This window comes from Talpa europaea, assembly GCF_964194135.1.
Source record: "Talpa europaea genome assembly, chromosome: 4".
Taxonomy (NCBI): Eukaryota; Metazoa; Chordata; class Mammalia; order Eulipotyphla; family Talpidae; genus Talpa; species Talpa europaea.
Genome location: NC_140070.1, coordinates 78568757 through 78593007, shown reverse-complemented (window position 1 = coordinate 78593007; position 24251 = coordinate 78568757).

Below are 24251 nucleotides of genomic sequence, written 5' to 3'. Positions count from 1 at the left end.
TGAAACATCAAGGGCTAAATTTTTAATTCCAATTTCTAAAACAAAGATCCCATTTAAGACAGTTGATATTTGAGGCTGTTTATTCACTAACAGTTCATTTCTGAGTTTTTTACTGCTATATCATGTACTAAGGTGAAAGTTCAAAGTTACATATTTTGACCTCATCTCTTCCTCAGATTTTGTCTTGACAGAGTTGCATTAATAATGTGTCCTTCCACTTTTATTGAGCTAATACTTAAAAACTCTCATGAAAGGACATCGCTATGTTAATGTTGTTTAAATTATCATGTTATATAGCCCAATGGCATTTCAAATTGAAAAGTGCAATGAAGGACTTGTAGAATTAGCAGAAGTTGAAATTTCTACACTCCAGTGAAATGGCACACTTCCATTTATCAAATGATGAACACTGTATTGTGTTTTCTCAGAATCTTGGTTTTAAAAAATGCCAAGGCAAGCTTTAATAATAAACCACATCACACAAGTGTACATGGATCAAAAATTAACTTGCACTTGACAGTAAAAATTTATCTTTAAAAAGCTGACTTTGTTCTAAGCAAATGTTTCCCAAATGTTAGTTCTTCATGAATCTTTACATATTCTGCCATGGACTCATAGTGGCATATTGTTATTTATCTAATATTTGTAAACTGATTCATTTTTAATTAAAGTACATTTATTTGAAACCATTTTAATTGCCTCAAGTGGAAAGAAAACAATTTAAAACTTCTGTTATTTACTAGATGCATTTGCCCTCAGGAGACCTTGTCCAAGAATTGCTCTCTTGCTTTTTAAAAGAAGTGTTATTACTCATGATAGAAAATGTTAAAGGCTTAATAAACACAAACTGATAACTTCCTCTTGCCTTCAAAAGAAATAGTCAAAGAAATAAATTATTCATGCAGGGATTTAATGATATTTAATGCTTGGTTTTATACTACTTATCAATCTATTCTTTACACATAAAAGGATATCAGTTCTATTGGGAAAGGATTGTTAACAGGAGTTGTAGAACATTTAATACCTAAAATACTCTTTAGTAAGATTACACAATTTGCTTTAAACTTGCTAAGAATATGTGACTGCCAGAATTTTATGTCTACCTTTCCATTTAAGTTTGTGTCAGTATATTAGGCCTGTTTCCCCACCAAAATTCACTCAGTGTACACACATGTGAAGTTAATATAGGCAAGTGTGTACTCAATGTATTAAGGTATGCAAATTAGGAGAATAACTAAGCACCATGTTAGGTCTGATGACATGAAAAAGGAAGGGCATATTAATGAAGAAAAGTCAAACCCATAAATAAATAGATTTAGAGTGAACATTGAAGCGATGGTAAAATGAAAGCCTATTAGCAATGGATTTATAAACTGTTGGGAAAGATTTTGACTTTATATAAATAATGGCATAGAAATTTCAGATAAAATTTTAGAAATGTTGGTAATGTTGGTTTACACTCAATTATGATTCAAAAGTATAGGATCATGATACCACACCCACCAACAAGCCATCCACAATCCTCCACCATAGCCAATTGGACACCCCTATATACTTTGCTCTACCCTCCCTCTCCTCCTCTGGTAGCCTTCACTTTATAGTCAGATGTCTAGGTTTTGCTTTTGTTTTTACTGACCCTTAGTTTTTTGTTTATTTTTTCTTTCCTATATATACTTCATTTATAAGCAAAGTCATTGCTATTAGTTTTTCTCCTTTTAACTTATTTTCTTTAGATTAATTCTCTCTAGGTTACATCCACATTGTTGCAAATATCGAGAGTTCATATTTTTATAGCAGTGTAGTATTCCATAGTGCACACATATATACATATAGATAGATGTGTATATATATGTACACACACACAGATACACACACATGCAGTATCTTCTTAATCCACTTGGGACTGGCCACTTAAGATGTCTCCTGAACAAAGGAGTGCATATGTGCTTTCAAATTGCATTTTTAGTTTTTTGGATAGATGCCTAAGAGCAGAATTTCTATATCATAGAGTAAATCTATCTGTAATATTTTGAAACACCTGCTTACTGTTTTCCATGGGCTAGACCATGCAGGGCAGTTCCTTTATTTCTACACGTTTGCCAACACTTGTTTCTATTTTTTGTATTTTTTTTTTTGATATGTGATATTCTCACAATTATGTCACAATGTCTCACTGTGGCTTTGATTTGCATTTCCCTGAGGGTAATTCATGATGAGAATTTTTTCATATGTGGATTTGCCATCTGAATGTTTTGTTTGGAGAAATGTCTATTTAGTTCTGCATTATTTTAATTTTGGGGGGCTTTCCTTGTTTTTGAGTTGTTTGAATTATTTATAAATCTTGTTATTAACCTCTTGTCAGTTGGATGATGTGCAAAAATATTTCATCAGCTTACATTTGGATTATATATGTTAGTCAATTTTTAAAATGTACTTCTTTTATGACATATTTTTAACACTTAAATTTATCTTAACCTATCATAAAGTATTTACTGAATTTTGGTTTACTGGTTTTGAGCAAAATCAGAATTTCCCTGCCAAGATTCACAGAGGCAATTCAAGGAATAACATTTTCCCAAATTTATTATAATAAAATTGATATATAAGATTATGTTAGCTAAGGTATACAATGTAGTGATTTTATATGTATAAATATATATATATATATTGCAAAATGATTTCCACAACAAGGGTAAACACATTTATCACCTTATGCAGCTAATTTGTGTTTGTGTGGCAAGAACTTTTAAAATCTCTATGTTCCTAGTAGCATTTAAATATATATAATGGGTATGATTGAATGCAGTCACAGTGCAATGCATCATAACACCAAAAATTCATCTTCTTACAACTGGTAGTTTGGGCAATTTGACCAACTTGAACCATTTCACCACTCCCACCACTTGCCTATGACAATCTGTTCTCTGTTTCTGAGAGTCTGTTTTTTTTGTTGTTGTTGTTTTGTTTTGTTTTAGATTCCACATATAAGTGAGATTACAGGGTATTATATTTTCCTGACTTACTCCCCTTAGTGTAACACCCTCAAGACTCACAATGTTGTTAGAATTGGCAGCATTTTATTTAAATATCTATACACAGGTGCTATTATGGTGGGAGAACTATAGGGGCTATACCTGAGGGGAAAATCAAACACTGTGCAAAATTTAACAACAATGTAAGAAAATAAATAAATTGGCTGAATAATATCTCATATTGTGTGTGTATATGATGATGTATATGATACACACACATATGAGAGATACATACCACAAATATAAATCTATCTATCTATCTATCTATCTATCTATCGATATCACATGTTATTAGTCATCTATGGACACAGGTTATTTCCATGTCTTGGTTATTATGAACAATGTTGCAATGAACATGGGGATACAGATACTGCTTTGAGATAGTGATTCCATTTTTTCTGATATATAGCCAAAAATGGAACTGCTGAATAATAAAGAGTTGAATATTAAATTTTGAGGAACTTCCAAGCATTTTCCCAAGAAATTTTTATATCATTTTAAATGCATAAACTCCAAAATTACATAGAAATCTAATAAGTAATTGTCAAACATTTACATCTTAGAAAAATGTTCCTAAACTTATTTCATGGATTTTAAAAACTTTTTAAATCTTAAAAACAATGTTGCAGATATATCTTTAGAAATTTGTATAGGTTTTGAACACATATATAATTACTTGTTATATAAAAATCTCCACTCCAGGGAAAGTAGATTTAGACAGATTTTTAATTGTGTTCTACATTTGCTCAGCTTAATATGTTTACATATATTTTAGAATACCTCCAATCTGTATTGTTTTAAAATATCAGTTTATACAACAGTGTTGTCACATTTTATCTAGTCTTTGTGTTTTGTCAGCTTATCTTCTGCTTTGTTAATTATTTATGCAAAGATTATGTAAACTTTCATGGTTCTAAATCTTCTCTCAGTTGATGTGACTTGGGAATAGTTAAAATTTGAAAGCAAACAGAAGTTGTTTATTTGAAAAATAAAGAGATTTAGAAAAATATTAAAGTTCCTCATTTTATAAACTAGGGAAACCCTTGTTCTTGACTAAAAAGTGAAATCTTTATCCAATTTGAGAACAAATATTTTATTTTCAGTTTATCATATCTCAGTAGCAATTTAGACTTGAAACTCATGAATATTGAATATCTGTATATATGTATTTGATTATAAATGCATACTTACATAGAGCACTAAATCAATGTTTTACAATGATAATACTTAATGAATCTGTAAATCAGTGGCAAAATAAAAAAAATGTATGTGGGAATGAGGTGGTAGTGTTCTTTCTTTAATCTCATAGAAAACAATTTCATATATTTGGGGGAAAAATGTGACACAATGCCAGCACATACTACCCCATTATTACACTGACACATCTAAAGTCAAGTTACTAGAAGCATCAAAAGGCAGGACACTTAAAAGATTTACATTCAATACCAAGAAATCACAAGTAAAGCTATCTTTTTGTTTCATTTAGGAATTTTGATCTTTCCATTTTGTGACTAGTTCTAGAACTAGTGTATAAATAATTAAATGATTTGAGTTCTTCTAGATCAGGATTCAATTCTTGGTTCTGTCTTTATGGCGTAAGCTTAGAAAACGTAAACTGTCTGCCTCACCTTTAACCATAAAATTTGGATAACTCCGCAACCTGAAATTATTTCTAATATTAAATAATCTATGTGAGTTTTGGTAATCAACAAATGCTAACTCGTTTTATTATTTATGATACCTCATGCTATTTATTTCCCTTAAATTTTATCTTTCTCTGAGAAATAATTGCATTATGAATCATTATCACTGGGACTATGATCTGAATTTTATGCAACTAAAATGTCTGAGCCCATTTTCAGAAAAGTTTCATCACTTTATTTTTCAAATGAATCTCATAGTTGAAGACCAATTTTTGAACGACTAACACAGAGATAGGATATACACACAAAATACACAAGAGCAATTCTCACTTATTTTAGAATGCATATTTCAAGCTAGCTACAGTGCTATATTCTGCTTTGCAGGTACTAAATGTCCCATAAATAGATACTGAGTAAATGAATATTTCATTATTGTACTATTTCCCTGTTTATTTAACTTCTACTTTTGTCCTATCATGTAGAAAGAAAAGTCTAATGAAGTTGACTTGGAAAGAAATTTGAATTAGCAAGCATTGGGTCATCTGCATTTTTAACAAGTCCACACTGGGTCAAGTGTATTTATTTATTTACTTATTTACATTATATGTATTGAGCTAATGTTGATTTCCAATACATGTTTTATGGATATAGATTTATACCTCCCTCTACAAATATGCATTATTTCACCACACCCATCACCAAAGCCCCAGTAATCCTCCATTGGAACCCTAACTCCTTTGTTCCCATCCCATCACATTCCCCTTTTAGTGGCCTCAATCACAATCAAAAATGTTTTTCCACCTGTTTTCACCCCTCTCCCATTCTCTCATACTCTCCTAGATGCCTCAGGCCTATGGTCAGCTTTCAAGGTTTGTCTTTGTCTGACCCTGTTTGGTTCCTGTATATTCCACATATTAAGTGAAACCATCTGATATTTATCTTTCTTTTTCTGACTTATTTTGCTTAGCATAATCCTTTATAGCTTCATCCATGTTACTGCAGTTGATTTCCATTTATCTTTTTTTTTCGATAGCTGAACACTATTCCATTGCCTACATATACCACATCTTCTTGATCCATTCATCTCTTTTGGGGCATTTAGGTTGTTTCCACATTCTGTCTACTGTAAACAGTGCTACAATCAATATAGGAGTGTAGGGTTCATTCCTTTGGAATCAGTGTTTTTGTATTCTTTGGATAGATACCTAAGAGTGGAATTGCTAGGTCATAGGGCAGATCCACTTTTAATAATTCTAGGCACTTCATACAACTTTCCATAGGGGCTGGACCAGTTTACATTCCCAATAACAGTGTCAGAGGGCTCCTTTTTTTCCCACACCCCCACTAGCACTTGCTTCTGCTTTTTTTTTTTGTTGTTGTTGTTAATATGGGTTATTTTTTACAGGTGTGAGGTGGTATCTCACTGTGGTTTTGATATCCATTTCGCTGGTGATAGTGATAATGTGTATTTTTCATGTATATTTTTGCCATCTACATGTCTTATTTAGAGAAGCACATAAAGCTATTCTGCCCATCATTTAACTGAGTTCTTTGTTTTGTTTTTGTGGTATATGATCTCTTTGTAGGTCTTCTACGGCAGTCCTTTGTTAGAGGTATGGTTTGTAAATATTTTTAGAAGGTTTTTTTTTTATTTTTGGCAGGTTTGGATACTTTTTATTTCACTGTAGAGAAGATTTTTGATTTGATGTAGTTCCAGTTATTTATATTCTCTTTTGATTCCTTGTTTCTCAAGATGAGTCTACAAAGATGTTTCTGAAGGTTATGTCATGGAGTGTTTTGCCTGTGCTTTTTTTTTTCTTTTCCTCAGGAACCTTTGGGTTAGCTGAGTTTTAATCGTCTAGATTGAACTGAATTTGGCTTAAGTCTAAGTGGTATGTAAGTTCCATGTATGTTCCCCATGTGTTTTATCATTCTTGGATGACTGAGTTTTCTAAGACTTTTATGTTTATGATGATGCCACATTCACAAGAATAACTACCTCCCCAATAAGCCATGATTCAAATCTTTGCTAGTGTCATACTACATATGATTGGCTAAATCATGTGACTTGGCAAGTCTAATAGTTAGAAGCAAAATAGAGTTCTCTCTTGATAATATTAAATGAAGTTACAGAGACAAACCAACATTCTATCTACTCCCATGCCACTGAGGAAAGGGATGATGAGTAGGCTAAATTTTTACTGTGAAGATATACAGTCTATATCTTCTATGAAGATATACTATGATGATATACAGTCCCTACTAAAGGGCAAAACACATTAACACATTATCATTAAAGAAACAATAGGAGATAAAACTTTTAAATCAAGAACTTTTACTAGGATGAAGAAACAAGAAAACTAAAGAAAAAGGGTGGAAAAGTATCTATCTTTAGGCTAAACACAGGAGAGAGACGCACTTAATGGCAGAAGTATCATACTGAAGATGCCTTATGTTGTTTATCCAGAGATAAGAAAAATGTATCATATTTAAACACTGTCTAAGTAATGAAGGTGACCTAAGGAGGAATTAAAAAAATAACAGAGATATTAATTTTGAAGACTCAGTCTTCTCTTATTCTAATCTTATACTAGGGATTTGCTTTCAATAATACAGAGTGACAGAATTAGTGTTATCAGTATTTCTTTAGCAAATAATTTATCATAAAAATAGTGTCACTAGTCTATTTGTGTGGGATTTTCGTTTGTTTATTTCATGTTTTTATGGTTGGACTTTGTTCTAGTGCTCAAATTTTCATTTGCTTGTTTCTGTTCTGTTTACAATTAAATACAAAGCAAGAACAATACAGACACCCTGTAGTTTTCAGGTAATTTTGTGTTATTTTTCTTCTGCTGTTATTATTAGTCTTCATTAAGAATTAAGTATATGATGGAATCATTTCAAAAGTATCTTGATTTTCAGTATTTTAAAGTTTATATATTAAAATTAAAAAATCAGTCATTTGCATCAATGTCATTATAGTGTTTTCAATCAGTCTTTTTTAAAGATTTATTTAGTTATGCATACAAGAACTGGGTGCAGGCCAGAGGAGTGGGGGGTAGAGGAAGAAGATCCACCAGAGACAGAGTGGCGAGCAGAACAGCAGATCTTCCGAAATACACTGCTCAGGGGAGAAGCGGGTGAGACAGGAGAGGTCCACTGTGCCATCTTGGTCACCTCCCTGGCCGGGGATTGAACTCCTGTTGCAGTGGCTGCTGACAACTTCATAGTGCTGAGACTTAACCCCTTGTACCACCAATGAGGGAGGCCCCTCAATCAAGCTTTCAAACTTGCTTTTCCTGAAGGAAGTTCAAACAAATTTTCTTCCTCAAGCCATGGTAGGTTGCAGGCAGCTCTCTCTCTCCTAAGTAGAGATACTACTAGAGGGAACAGAAAACTATTGTGGTTTAAAGATCTATGTTCAGATACATGAGGCAATCTTTGTTCTACATAGGCCATGACACTTAGATTTATTTGCTTGTTTGTTTGTTTATTTATTTATTTATTTATTTTTGCTGTAGTCCCATTTGTTTGTTGAAGATAAAAAGCTTGCTGTCCCTATCATTAGTCTTATACAAAAGTCTCATGGAGGAGTGTAGACATATAGATTGGAGTCCATATAGGCTCCAGAAATTTTCACTTACCACAGTAGATGTACTCAGATTTAAGGTGTTCAATAACAAGCAGAAGAAGAAAGGGACAACATCTACCCATGAGATAAAGGGTTGCTAGCAAAATCTGGTGGCCATATGGGTTTCATTAAAGCTGTCAGAAGCATAAGTGGAACAGGAAAGAGTCCTCTGTATAAGCACTTACTCAAAACTTACTTGATCACATAAACCTGAAGAACTAAAGAAAAATTTAATAAATTTGATCAAGGGTGTCCCTGGTGGCGCAGCAGTTTATCGCTGGGTTTCGAAGCTGCTCGCAGCCTCTGCAGTGCTGGTTTGATCCCCGGCCACTGGGCGAGGGTCCCACATGTCTCGCAGACCTCTCCTGCCGCCCACTGCTTCCCTCAGCAGTGTACTTCGTCAGTCTTCCTGCTCTGCTCTCTGCTCTGACTTTGGTGAATTCTCTCACCCTCCCGTGCTTCTGACTGTACCCAGTGCTTGTATAAATAAATAAATAAATCTTAAAAACAAACAAACAAATAAATAAATAAATAAATTTGATCAAATGTGTCCTTTACTATGTCCGCATATCCTAGTATTCTATTAGCCACCAAGAAGCAGGTAGTCACCTCCAAAATGATATCTACAAGGGGGATATGTCAAAGAAAAATTGTATCACATTAAATAGGCTGTACTCAAGACTACTGCAATGGGAGAGAAAGATTGAACTTAACTCCACTGAAACAAAATGTAGGAGAGATTTAAGCTTTGAGGTGAACTAGTAGAAAGTGATGGAAGACTTTAGGGAGGGATGTTGATCAAGGTGATTGGACCCCCTATGTTTGCTAACTGTCTCTTATTGATGTTAAGCTACTACCTACCCTCAGAGTCAGGGATTTAGGATTACTAGAGTTCTTGATCACTACATTTTAAAGCACTAGTTCGAAGTCTCAGGAATGACATTCCTGGGTTTTAGTTCTGGTTGGAGGCTGGGAGAAGATTTACATCACAATGGGGCAGTGGAATTTACAGTTGAAAATTTTCTCAAGTAATACTACAAAAAGGGAAGGCAGTGGTCTTGTTAGGGGGAAAGGATGTCCTAAAGCTAATTCCATACAGGCTTTGTAGACTCCACCCCCCACTCCAGACCAAAGCCAAAAGACACTGGGGAACTCCAAATCCCATCACCACCAAAGGGAAGGTGGCTGGGACCTGAGGGTGGGGTTAAGCAGCCAGGTGTGGTATAAAGCCAGACACCTGGGCTTTGGAGGGGTTTCCCCATTTTGGCTCCCTGCCAGCTAGCAGCGTGTTCAGCCAGCTCTGAGAGTGCCTTTGGGTTTCCAGGTCAGCAGATTGGGTAGGACACATTAAAGACTTTATTTCCCTATTTTCTCCCTGAGTTGTACATTTCCTTAATTCCCTTTCCCTTGTAAATAAACCTTTTATTAACCTTTTGTGTGTGCCTGTAGTGGAGTATTAATAAGTCCCTTTTAAGCGTGTGGGTGAGGACCCACAGCCAGGCAACCCGTTTTATTTTATATCAGGGTTGCCCTATAACAGTTTGGCACCCAATGTGGTTTCCAAGCTTCACCCATGGTTGACCAGCCCAAAGTAATTTTTCTTGCGTTGGTCACCATAAATCACACTAGGTCTGCAGGACTTGTCTAAGGCTCAAATTGATGGGAACATTAAAACCATCAAGTTCAGATAAAGGCGCTAGTTTGAATAATATGAGCAGAATAGAAGAAATCAAGGAAAATGATAGAGACTAAAGAGAGGCATGGACTTACTTGGTTTTTGTAATGCATTATAAAATACAATTAGGTGAAGAACAAAAAGTTTTTTGGGGAATTTACTTATTAGCAAATGACACACACACACAATGACTTTATATGGTAAAATTGTACAAGAATTTTCAAAAAAATAGAGAAGCAAAAATTAATGGTTTTCAAGATAATTTCATGGAGATGGGTAAATATCAGATTAAGTAAAATTTGGTGAGAAGACAGGTTACAGCATCAAAGGAATGGAATTTAATGCCACAAAATGCTATAATGAGAATACAATTTTTTTTTAAATAAAATTTTAAACATTAAATGTCTATGAAGGAGATTTACTTTAATATCAGCTTTTATTTATTTTGAAACTTCCATGGAACACCAGATGTACTAACATCTTCTAGCCATTGTAGATGAAAGATAAATGTAAACCAGGCCTTCAAATCACTCAAGGACTCATAGGATCACCAGTATATAAATAAATAATTACAAGAGGAAAGTTGGGTGCTATGATAATGGTAAATATCATGCAGTAATCACACATGAAAGGAGAGATCAACTATGGCTTTATGTCAGAAAAGCCTTCAAAAAAGTTGAAACACTCAGAGAAGAACAAAAGGTGTTTCTGTAGCACTGTGCTGTCAAATCAAAGTAGCTAAGAAGAAGAAAGAAATGAACAAATAGTGGGGTGGAAGGAAGATTATATAAAGCAATATTAGAAGACAATAATACATTTTGCTTCATTATCCAACTAGGTCAAAATTATTATCTTTAATCATAAATGAGATCATGTCACTTCTTTCTCCTAACCATTCTGTGACTTATCATTTTATTTTAAATAGAATAATCTTTTTTTTATTAATTTTAGCATACCAGAGCCCATAGGAGAGGAAAAAAGCAAAATACTTCATAGAATACAGAAATACCTGTACTTATATTTATAAAAACAAACAAATAAAACACTGGAAATCAAAACAAAATAAAATCAAAACAAAATAAAATCAAAACATAATAAAAATGCTTATATAGAAAGGCAGAGGAAAGAAGAAAGAAGAAGGGTCTGTAATGGAAATAAGACATTTCTGAAAATATATTGTTAATAATTCTGACTTAGGACATGTAAATAAATTCATATAAAATGTCAAGTCTTAAATATTGAGGATAAACTAACTATATGAACATATCATATTGGATATATAACCATGAAGAAAAAAAAGCATTTAACTTCAACAAGATTCAGATCATAGTATTTTTGCTATACATCCTTAAAGAGAAGGTTTACAAAGAAACGTAAGGTAATTTACTTCACTCAGTTTTATTGTTCTAGTTTGGACATCACTATAGTTACTTAAAATTTGTTTTATGTATTTTACAGGAAAAAAGCAACTAAAATGCTAGTAATTTAAAAATTTCCAGTGTAATTATATATATATATTTTATATATATAATTATATCTATTTATTATATGTATATAATACAAATTATATTATTTATTACACATATTATTTATTATATAATGTGTCTCATATATAAATTTTATACATATATATTATATACTGACTTTTTTTGTTAAGGAAATGTCTTTGTCAGCTAAAACGGTCTAGAAGCTTTATCCACCGCACTGCCTCAAAGCACTCACACACACATAGACTACCGTCTCTAAATTTGATTCCCGTCTAAAATCAATGGTGACTGCTTAGAAATACAGCTGATTTCAGGTGAAGTACACAAGGTGTTCACAAAGAACATAGAAAATTTTGCTCTGTTAGAAAACAAAGAAGCTAATAAAAACTAATGTGATCATATCAAAGTCACAGTTGACACCCTTGAGGTGATTCAACAGCCAAAGAACCAAAAAGAATTAGTATAATCAAATTTAAAATATTAAATATATAAATAAAACCTGGGAGGTTAAAAAAAAAAACTTGAAAGATACAGTAAAATTACTTTGCATGGTGCCTCCCCGGTGGCGCAGCGGTTGAGCGCTGCCCGCAGCCTCTGCAGCGCCGGTTCGATCCCCGGCTGCTCCCTGGCCACCGAAGGAGGGTCCCACATGGCGTGCAGACCTCTCCTGCTGCCCGCTGCTCCCCTCAGCAGTGTACTTCAGTCTTTCTGCCTGCTCTGCTTCCCGCTCTGGCTCTGGTGAATTCTCTCACCCTCCCGCACCTCTGACTGTACCCAGTGCTTGCATAAATAAATAAATAAACAGATCTTAAAAAATAAATAAATAAATAAATAAAATTACTTTGCATGGTAATTATTTTGTGTGGGTATATCATCCACTAGTTCATAAATGTACATTATCTTCATATTTGTATTCCCAGTGGCTAACATATTGTCTGGCAGTTTTTGAGCCCTCAGTAATTGTTACATTAAAAACAAAAAGTTTGTGGAAATCTGTACTAAAAAAAAAACCCTGTGAATATTAATCCAAATTTTAATATCAAATTACAGATGGGTATATATCGATGGTTATAGGTTAGTATTCAAGGCTCTAGCAACTCTCTGTCATGTTGGAGTGGATATTACAGTACAATGTATTACTGTATTTTACTATATAATGTATGAATACAAAAAAGAAATGGAGAAAAATTAACGTTGTAAGTAAAGGTTAATTTACCTCATTTAAAACAAATGCAGGGCCTTCCCAGTGGCACAGCAGGTTGAGCGCCGCGCTGTGAAGCTGTCTGCAGCCTCTGCAGCACCAGTTCGATTCCAGGCTGGCCAGGGAGATTCCCACATGGCAAGGGCAGACCTCTCCTGCCTCACCCGCTGTTCCCCTCAGCAGTGTACTTTGATCCTTTTGCCTGTTCTGCTCTCTGCTCTGTCTCTGGTGAATTCTCTCACCCTCCCGCGCCTCTGGCCTGTACCCCAGTGATTGTATAAATAAGTAAATCTTTAAAAAAATGAAATAAAGCAGATGTAAATGTTTTAAAGCACACAATAACATTAAACATGTTAGAAAATAACTGATAGTAGGAAATAATTTTAGCTTGCTGAGAAAAAAATGCTATACTATCAAATGAACTTTTAAAAGGTGAATATTGATGATGCCAAACATCATCATCATTACCAATGCTGCCAATTATTTAGTGCCAGATACTTTATAATCAGTATTGCTAATCCATACATCATCATGGCAAGGGAATTATTGTTATGCTTTTACAGATGACGAAAGTTGTAGATTTATATATCAGGCTACAAATGTCACGGTAATAAATATGTCTGTAATTAACAAAAACAAAACAGTAAACAACAATTAAAGCAAACCACCACTAATAATATCTCCATTTCTCATGACTTAATTGAGACATAGAATCATATGTGCATAAGTGGCTAGATCCTGATGTCTTCCTAATTCCAGCATACTTGACAATAAAGTCAAAAGTGTAAGGCAATCTGTAACCAGACTGAGAAATGTTAATTTAGATGCACATGCTTAGTTGTGAATATTTACCAAAACTCCCTTTGAAAGTGGGCTAGAGGAATTGACATTATTTTTATACAAGAAAAAATAGAGAGTATATAATGTAATGTTCAATATGCTAGTTTTCTGATCCGGGTATGGTAATAGCTGAAATTAATTTCTCAAAAGCTGAGAAAATTGGCAGAGGTGTTTGGAGGTTGAGAACTTCCCTATGAGAATATGAAGAAATTAAAAAATATAAAAAAGACGATCAAGGGTAGAGAATCCCTGCTCACTTTTCCAGACTTCACAAAGTAGTAGCTCATATTTAAAAATGATAAAAAGAAAATTCCCCAGGGAAGGAATCAAGCCAACATCTTTAAAAAGCAAAATAGTTACAGAAATGTTTAAAGGAGTACACAGACTGAGAAAATCAGGGTGAGGACTTGGAAGCAGAAATCCATACAGAAATAGCAGGTCTATAAAGATAGTCAAGGTGATGAGAGAAGGAGAAAGTCAGAAAAGGATAAGGAAAAGATTTCACACACATCCAAGGTTATGCAGGGAAACAAGACAGACTAGTTGAGAGTAAAAAAAAAAAAAAAAAAAAAAAGCCACAGGTTAAGTTGGTACTACAGAGAAACAATGCAGATGCTTGTGTTCCTTAAATAATGGGAGTCATTTTTATAAAGGAACTTCAGAAACAAGAAATAAGAAATATGAATTGATCCAACATGTCAACAAAAGAACAAGCAAGTGATTTACTATAAACTATCACAACTCAAGAACTGAGTAGTTTAAGGGAAAAAGTACTTCAGTGAGATTTTGTGGTTAAATCAAGCACATTTTAGATATTATTTACTATATTTGAAAATGGTCATTACAAGTGAAATCTTGAGTTGGTAATTTCTCAAGCTTTGAAAAGATGTGTATTAAAATCTGAGATTGTGAAACTAGGCACTGATTGTTTGAAGTACTGCATAAAATATGCAATAGGCACCATGGTAGGAGGCAAAAAAGCTGTTGAGTTGAGGAATTTGAAGAGACATCATGCTTTAAGAGAAGAGTGGGAAGAACATTAATTTTTATTTCAATGAAGCAAATGTTTGATCAGGAAAACAACAACAACACAAACAGTTTCTCTTTAAGACCATCTGTCTGAACATTGCAGAAATATGTGAAGACATTTCCCAGCAAAAGCATCAGCAGCCTGCATACAGCAATGGAGAAAGTATGGGGAGTGTGTGCAACTGAAGGTGTCAGAGAAAACTACTTTCCTATCTTCTCTCTGTATATATGGTCTGAATACCCTTTTACAGGAGATTCTTAGGCACTTTCAGTGAAATAAAACATGCAAATGAAAACGGGATGCTCATAAATAGTCTGATTAATTTTATTTCATTTATTTAATCACAGATGGCACTGCTAGCATTATAGGTAGAACTCACAATGTAGACAGGACAACTAAACAGACCAAAGTAGCAAATCCATAAATGTGGTATTAGATACAAAAGTAACACTATGAAATTTGGAAATGCAGGGACTGTTTCAAGTAGAACTATTGGTCTGTATTTCATAGAGAGGAAACAGTAGCCAAACATAAGACATGGGAGAAAAAGGGGAAAAATGAAGAAACTGATGGAAAATCCACTATTAGAAAACAGGGCAAGGTCTAGTAAATAACTCTCAGTGACTTTTTTTTTTTGAAGCCTTAGTTCTTTATTGCTTCCCCCACAGGAATTTGGCAAAAGTCTCTTCAAGTTCCGCTGTAAATACAGAGATACCTTACAAGAGGATCACATGCCTGTCTGAAGGAGAAGAACTACACAATGTTCTATTTTGCTCTGGAGTTTCAACGGGAACTTTAACAATACTTTGGGGAACAAACTTCAAATTCCAAGTGAAGAAATGAGGAAATGGAGTGTTTTACTGAGGATAAAACATTTTGAAGGAAGAAAAGAGCAAATTATGAAAAGGATATGATGAAGTAGATGACAGTGTAGAGTTTAAAGCTTAAGACTTAAAAAGGAAAGCCAGAAAAGTGTCACTTAGAAATATCAAAGGTGATCTATATGTATAAAATAGAAATTGATGATCTTGAGGATGAAGATATTTTAAAAGGTTTTTAAACATGTAAGGGGAATAGAAGAACTGGGTCAAAGTAAAGTCTTTTTTGAATGAAGCAAACTTCTGGTTAAAATACATATAATGTGCCACCCAAGAGAACAGGGTCAGGGGACTAAAGAATATATACTGTCCATGAATCAGATGATTCAGTTTATAAAAATTATACATAAATGTGTTGTTCAACTGTTTAAATGCTCTTTTACAGTCTTTTTAATGTTTATAATAATCCTTTGCACTTGAGGGAAGTTGTCTTCATTCCCAATTTGCAGGTGAAAACACCATTCCCAACATCTATCAACATTTCCATGAAAAAGAAAAGCTACAAATCTTCACCTTCATTAGCTTTGTCTACTGATTCTGTCTCCATACTTCCATGGGAAAATTAAACCTGTACTTTTTAAATTATTTCTTAAGTCTACACTGTAGAACCTAGTAGTAAGCATATCTGCAGATCTGAATATGCATGTGTGTCTGAAGTTGAAGCTTGTCCTTCCAAAACAGCCTTTTAACATAATAGACCAATATCTCTGCCTGTAGCTCTCAGCCCCAGGTTGTGACTCTCTTTCAGTTTTCTGGAGGGACCTTCTCCTGCTTTACTGGTTTCCTGCTATCTCAACACATCATCCTGAGCTTTTTACCATTTTTTTTTTAAGATTTATCTATTTATGCATACAAGAACTAGGGCACAGCATGGGGTGCGAAGACTCACCAGAGACAGAGAGGAGAACACAACAGGGAGACTGACCAAAAATACACTGCTAAGGAGAGCAGCAGGAGAGCAGGAGACGTCCACTGCGTCATGGAGGTAGCTCCCTGCCTGGGGATTGAACTTGTGCTGCAATGGCTGCAGACTGTTTCATAGTTTGTGTCTTAACCACTGGTGCCACCAGGGAGGCCCAGAACTTCTTACTTTTTTAACCCAGACAGAATTCTAAGAACAAAATTTTGTAATAGGACTGTCTAGTACTGTTAGTCAGCCAGAATACTGCATATTTTCATAGCGCCCACAAGGTCTTTCCCTCTTGAAAACAGTATATAAGACATAGAAACATAAAAAACTACATATATGATATATGATCTATATGGTTTTTGTTCAGTGTGAAAATATGCAGAGGCCCTCCCTGGCTGCCTAGGAGTTAAATCTCAGCACTATCACATCAAAGGCATGAGTTCAATCCCTGGCCAGGGAGCTAACCCACATATGGTGCAACAAACCTCTTGCCCGCTGCTCCCTTAGCAGTGTATTTCAGTAAATCCAACTATCTTGCTCCCCACTCTGTCTCTGGTGTATCATCTTACTGCCCTCCACAACTCTGGGCTACACCCCAGTTCAAAACAGATTAAAAAATGTGCAGAACCTCTACTCAAAAGCTTTGTTTTAGTTCAAGTTGGAGAAATTTAAAAATTATGAGTATAATAGTGGCTCTTCAATGAAGAAAGTTTATAGTTTATAATCATACTCTCTTTTCTTATATCTGATATTTACAGAAAATAATTTTATATATTAAATGTATATTAAAAGTGTAGGTTTGTAGGCAGCACTCCCTCTGCCCACTAGTGACTACGCAGGTGCCTCTTCACCAACTCTCTCCCTTTGTAGGGCAGCAGCTTCCTGCCTGCCTGTGACCTGTCAAGGCCACCCGCCTGTAACCATGCAAGCCTCTCAGCAAACCTCTCCCTTTCAGGGCAGCTCTTCCTGCCCACTTGTGTCTATACAAGTTTTCTTTATTCCTCCGTCCCTTTCCCTAATAAACCTGCTTCTAAAATATAATAAAGTAAAAGTGTAGGTTTGTATTTGGCTTGCCTTTTTAATATTTTGATTTTTATAGTGATTAATTCTTATTGTGTTTTATGGAATTATTGATCTGCAAAATAAATTGAGAAATAAAACTTGTCCTTTAATACTACTGGGTTGAAAAACACTGTGTTAGAAGATTCAATCATCAAGAAGATTAGCCAGAGATAAGAAGTACATTACAAAAAAAAAAATCATAACTAGAAAAATAGTAAGGGAAAATGAAAACTGGAGAGAATGTTTTTTTTATGACAGTAGGTAATGCTTTTAAACATGTTTGTTGGTTGTAACAACAGGAAAAATATAAACATACTATATACACAGCTTCTTAAAGCACAGGAAGGTCCAAATTATAAACAGGCATCCATTTCTATTTCACACCTTCCCTTCGTTATGGCACACATCTTGAGAAACAAAGAGCTGTAACATCACTCTTGTAAATTGTGAATAAAAGGGAGAGATCATGCACAGATCAGGTATTTGACCATAGCTAATTTTGTGCATTTATTTTCATTAAATTATTCTGTCACTTATTCATTAACCTATACAGTCAATCAACAAATAATTTATAACATTAGTATTACTACACTTACTTATAGATGTTATCTACCATATTTATAGAATATTTAGGTAAAACAAAATACATAGAATATAATCTGCAGTACCTCATAGAAAAACTGTTATGTTTTTATGCATTTCATTTCAGTTTATAGTGTGCAAGAGAAACATGCATATGTATACAAACACATGTGTCCGAGCCCGTGGACTGGTCAAGGAGGTTCTCAGGGGGAGAGCAGCGACCTGAAGAACAGGGGTACACCACAGAGGGAGACACGTACACTCGGTTCGGCTAAAGCATGTCTCATTTATTTTTGGTTTCAGCGGGGCTTTATAGCCGGGGAAAAGCGGAAGAAGCAGGCCAACAGTGCCTAGCCAATGATTACACACATGACCTTATTTGGTGCGCTGGAGGTCGTCATGCGCACTGGACTGGAAGGAGCACAGCTAATCCCGGAAGGAGGAAATGTCCCGATGTCACAGGGCAAGGCGCCAACAGATCCCCCTTTTCTCTTTATTAGTAAGGAGGAATGTGCCTGTCTTAGGTTGTGAATTGCAGGGACGAGCCTTACCCGTCATCACCCGACGGTCCTAGATGGAAAGGGAGCGTGGGCTGTCTTAGATTGGTCTCGTCCCGCATTCCATCTTACCCGTCATTGGCTATCCATTCCAGCATCCTCAAGGGGGCCCAGCCAGGAAGCTGGATAATGACTGACCTTAAAAGGCTGCCAAAGGTCAGGACATTGGGACTCCCATAGCATGTAGGCTGTGCTACCTACTGGCCAGGCGCAGACGGCGACTGGAGATCCGTATGTGCGTCCCCGCTTTCCAGCATTTCCAGGCGGTGATAGTGCACCTGGATAGGTCTCGCCTGAAGGGACTGTATTTGTTGCCTTACAAACCCAACAAGTTTGTTTAAAACACAAGGACCTATAGCAAGTAACAATAAAAGAGATAACAGGGGACCCAACAGGGGAAGCAAATACGGGAAAAGTTCATTAAGGCCAGTCCATAAGGGGTTGGTTACAAGTTCCTGGAAACGGAGATGGCCAAACCAGAGGCACCCGTGGCCAGGGCAGAGGTAATGCCTTGCAGTTGCAGGGTGAATCCAAGGAAGAAGACGCGTATGCGAGAGAGGCGGGTGGTCCGAGGCCGGCTAAGACACGGGTGACAGGGTACTGTAGAAGAACCAGGAGAATCCAGGAGGCCACAGGCATTCTGAAAAGGAAACAAAAAGAGATGCCTCAGAGGGACTCAGCCACCCTGGGCAGAAGGGGTGGACGGGGCGCCTCGGCGGCGTCCGGAGGTTTTGCAGTGGCGCTGGGTGGTGCAGGTACAGCGCGAACCAAGCGCTCTGGGAGCCAGCGAGGAGAGTCAGCATCATGGGGGTAGACACAAACCGCTCCACGAGCCCAAATCAAAACAGGGTCTGGACCATTCCAAGAGCCGGTAAGTGGGTCCTTCCATTTGACCAACGCAAACTGAGTGGAGGTGAAGGAGTGCCAAAAGCGGTCGGCTGCACTTTTACCAGCATCATCCTGGCGGAGGAAATTTAAAATAAACAAGGCATGACACAGGACATTGCGGGGCGCCAACCGAGAGGGGTACCAAGAAGATTGGCGGATTTTGTGAATAACGGTTTTGAGTGTCTGGTGGGCTCTTTCAATGATGCCCTGTCCCTGGGGATTATATGGTATGCCAGTGGTATGAGTAATGGAAAGGGTGGCACAGAATTCAGAAAATGCCTTGGAAGTGTAGCCCGGTCCATTATCAGTCTTAAGGGCCTTAGGCACGCCTAAAACAGAGAAGGCATAAAGGAGATGGGAGATAACATGTTTGGTGGCCTCCCCAGCATGGGGAGAAGCCACCAAAAATCCACTGAAGGTATCAATGGAAACATGGACATACTTGAGATTACCAAACTCAGAAACATGGGTGACATCCATTTGCCAGAGGTCTCCAGGGGCCAAACCACGAGGGTTGACACCCAAGTGAGGAACAGGAAGGGAAGTAGCACACGTTGGGCAGGAGCGAACAATGTGCCGGGCTTGGTCTCGGGTGAGACGGAACAACACACGTAGGGACCGGGCATCGAGATGATGGAGGTCATGGGCTTGTTGGGCCTGGGTGACCGAAAAAACGTAAATTGTCTGAGTGGCCGCATCGGCCAAGTTGTTTCTGTGTGTCAAGTGTCCCGGAAGATGGGCCCGAAGATGGCCGAGAAAGAAAGGAGCAGTGCGGTTCCGGATGGCCGCCTGGCACTGCTGAAAAAGGGTCGCAGCCATGGAGGATGTTTTGATAAATGGGGCGGTTTCAAGTAGGGGGACCGACTGGGCGATATAAGCACTATCCGTATATAAATTAAGAGGTTGATGGGCAAAGGAAGAAAGAACAGTGATCACCGCCTCAAGCTCTACAAGCTGGGCCAAGGAATGAGGGGTTTTCCAGGCAGTGGAGTGACCATGCACCACATACGCAGCTGTTCCATTGGAGGATCCGTCGGTGAAAACTGTGAGGACCGACGGAAGGGGCGATCTTTGTGTAGTTTTGGGGAAGAAAACGTGGTGGCTAGAAGCAAACTGAACAAGTTTGTCAGGAGGGTAATGGTTATCCAAAACGCCCAGATAGGAAGCCAGTGCGATGGGCCAAGTGTCAGTGGACTGTATCAACCAGTCAACCTGGTGGTTGGAATAAGGAGTGACCACAGAAGAAGGCTCAAGGCCGAAGTATTTGCGGGATGCAAGACGTCCCTGAACAATAAGGTCAGCCACAAGGTCATAATATGGGAGAAAGGTCCTTTTTGAGGAAACTGATTGATGGAGCCACAGGACAGGGTTGTCCTGCCAAAAGAGCCCAGTGGGACAGTGTTGAGTGGAAAAGATAAGCAAGGAAAATGGTTTGGAATAGTCCAAACTTACAAGAAAATGATCATTAATGGCAGTTTGTACCTTTTGTAAGGCAATCTGGCCCTCAGGGGACAGAGATCGCGGAGACGCAGGATCAGGGTTGCCCTGGAGATTATCAAAAAGGGGCTTAAGGTCCGCTGTGGGCAACTTTAAATAGGGGCGAAACCAATTAATATCCCCCAGAAGTTTCTGGAAATCATTAAGGGCGTGAAGATGGTCGGTCGCAATAGTTGCACTTTTAGCAGTAATATAAGGACCATCGAGACGGAAACCAAGGTAGGTGTAGGGGTCACAAATTTGAACCTTTTCAGGGGCTATTGTTAGCCCTGCCCAAAGTAAATGGCAGTGAAGGGAGTGGAAGCAGGCTAGAACCTCTTGGGGGGGGTTGCCTGCCAGTAGGATGTCATCCATATAATGAATGATGTAAATAGAGGGCCATTGAAGACGCACCGGCCGGATGGCGCAGGCAACAAAAAGTTGACAAAGAATAGGGCTGTTAGCCATACCCTGTGAAAGAACCACCCATTGGAAATGCTGAAGAGGTTGTTGAAAATTGATAGAAGGAAGGCTGAATGCAAACCTTTTCTGATCATTGGGGTGAAGTGGGATGGAGAAGAAACAGTCCTTAACATCCACAACAACACGGAACAAGTTTTTTGGGATGGCAGCCGGTGAGGGAAGGCCGGGCTGTAAGGCGCCCATGAGTGTCATAGTGGCATTAACCGCCCTGAGATCTTGAAGGAGTCGGTGTATTCCAGGGTGACGTGCTAGGCACAACGTGACCAGCATCCAACTGTTCCTGCACCAGTTGGTATGCTGCCTGGAGTTTAATTTGGGACAGAGGCCATTGGTTGACCCAGACCGGGTCATCGGATTTCCAAGAAATAGAGATGATGTCCAGGGAGGGTACAGGAATGTCAATGGCCTCTACAGAAAACTTCCCAGTCCGGCACAGCTTACCTGGCCCTTAGGTTGGATGGGCTGCGTAATGCCTTGAAGGAGGGATCCAAGGCCGTGACCCGGAAGAAAGCCCTGAGATAGCATTTGAGCGGTAACCACCTCGTTAGGGCTACACATCATGCGACCCCTTTGAGAGAGGAGGTCCGGACAACAGGGGGAGAGGAACCAACTGGGCAATTTTTTGGCCCTGGCGGATTTGTAACGGGAGAGATGCAGAGGCAACAACTGAAAGGGTGCCTGTAAAGTCTTGATCTATGATTCCAGGAAAGACATGCAGGCCCCGGAGGTTGAGAGAGAAACAGCCGAGGAGGAGGCCGCAGGTGCCCGCCGGGGGCGGTCCCGTGGACATGGTGGGTAACACCTGTGGGCCCATTTCTGGAGTTAATAACGTGTTGGTAGCGGCACAGAGGTCCAATCCGGCGCTACCTGAGGTGGCTCAGGAAGTTGGCCACTTATCGGGGTGGTACTGGTCATCGATGGAATGAACCCCATTGTTTGTTGCGGGGCCTGGGGCTGGCCCCGCTTGAAGTTTCCCAAACGGTGGGGTAGGGGATTTCCATCTGAGTCAGTGAGGGAGCGGCATTCGCGGGCCCAATGGTAACCCCTACGACAGCGTGGGCAGAGTTGGTGGGGGGTTGGGAAGAAACGGAGGTAGTAGTAGCCGTGGTTTGAGTTTGTTGATTAGTGAAGGGAAACGGAGACGAACGGGATACCGCAGGAGCGGCAGGCGAGGGACAATTTCTAGCAAAATGGCCCTGTTTTTTGCATTTAAAACAAGTAACCTGAGCTTGTGTTTGGCCAGCCACGTAAGCGGTGACCGTCTGTCCAGAGAAGGCAGCGGCCATGGCCAGTCCTTGTTGGTAGGCAGGGTCAATGTCTGCACACGCACTGACATAATCCATAATGGTAGAGGTAGTCTGGTGAATGGGACGTATAGCGGCCTGACAGGCAAGAGAAGCATTTTCAAAGGCCAGTTGATGGACAAAGTCAGAGGATCCAGCCGTACCTGCTAACATGCGTTCTGCAGCAGTTTGGAGGCGATCAACAAAATCAGAATAGGGTTCCCCGAAGCCTGACATATTTTAATTAAGGGGGTACCAGTGTTGTTTTTTGAGGGAAGTTTGTGCCATGCACTGAGGGCAGCAACACTAATTTGGGCATAAAGGCCGGGTGGAAAATTGATTTGGTTATTTTGGTCAGAATAATTGCCTTCTCCAATTAGCATTTCAAGGGTCCATCCATTGCGGGCCTCGTGGTTTTGTCTTTCAAAAACCTTACAATTATCAACAAACTCAGCCTTCCAAAGGAGGTGATCGCCCCCAGAAAGGGTGGCCTTTGCCAGGGAGTACCAATCTGATGGAGTGAGAGAGGATTGGGCTAAGGTGTCCAAAACAGTGAGGGTGAAGGGCACCGTGGCTCCATAAAGGGACACCGCCTCTTTTAGTTCTTTAACGTTGCGGAAATTATGAGGCTCATGATGATGTTGAACAACGCCCTGGGCGTTGGTGGTTTCAACCACCGGAAAAAGATGTAATGGAGCAGGGCTAGAAGGAGGAGGGAGGGACAGAGAGGGCAGCTGAGTGGGAGGAGTCAAAGAAAAAGGCGGCAAGGCAACAAGGGAGGAAGAAGGAGGGCAAAATGGTGGCAAGGCGGGAACGGAACAAGGACAAAATGGCGGCGGATTAACTTGTGGGGGTGGAGCAGAAGGGCCGTCAGCAGACCCGGGGAAGGCTGCACACAATTTATCAAAATGGTCAACAAGAGTATTAATTTGGTTTCCCAAGGTCTCAAGTGTTTGCATTAAAACAGGCTTTTTTATGGGGTCTTTGGCAATAGAGGGGGGGTGCCGATAGATAGCGGTCCTCTTGTTCTGCCATTTCATCCCAGTCCACCTCGGAAGCTGGAGGAAACCCACAGCGGGGTCGCGGCAGAGAAGGGTAGAGGCTTTTGCATGGGGGAAGTGTATTTGGAAGGGGCTCCTTTACGGGGGTGCCGGCAGGTTGGGGGGCACCATCTGGCACTGGGGGCACATTATTTTGGGGATTAGTCTCATCATAAGGGTTGGGGGCCCCTGTCGCATGTTTTGGGGGCGAAATTTCTTCATCCTCACTATGGGATGAAATTAGGTCCTCACTGCAAGCCCCGGAAGGGGGAGCCTCAGCTACACTGGAGGGGGCACTTTTAAGGATATTTTCAGTATGGGAGATAGCATGCTGTAAGCCAGGATCAGTTTTTCGCTTAGCCAACAGATCATTAATAAGATTCCAATATGAGAAGGCCGTTACGGGAACCTTTTCAGGCCCAAAAACTCGGTAAAAATTGTTGAGAGCATCTCCCACTCTCTGCCAGCGTTTTTCATCAATAGTTCCTTCTTTAGGGAACCACGGGCATGTTTCTTGGACAAAATCAAAGAATAAAAAGAGGTCCTTGGACTT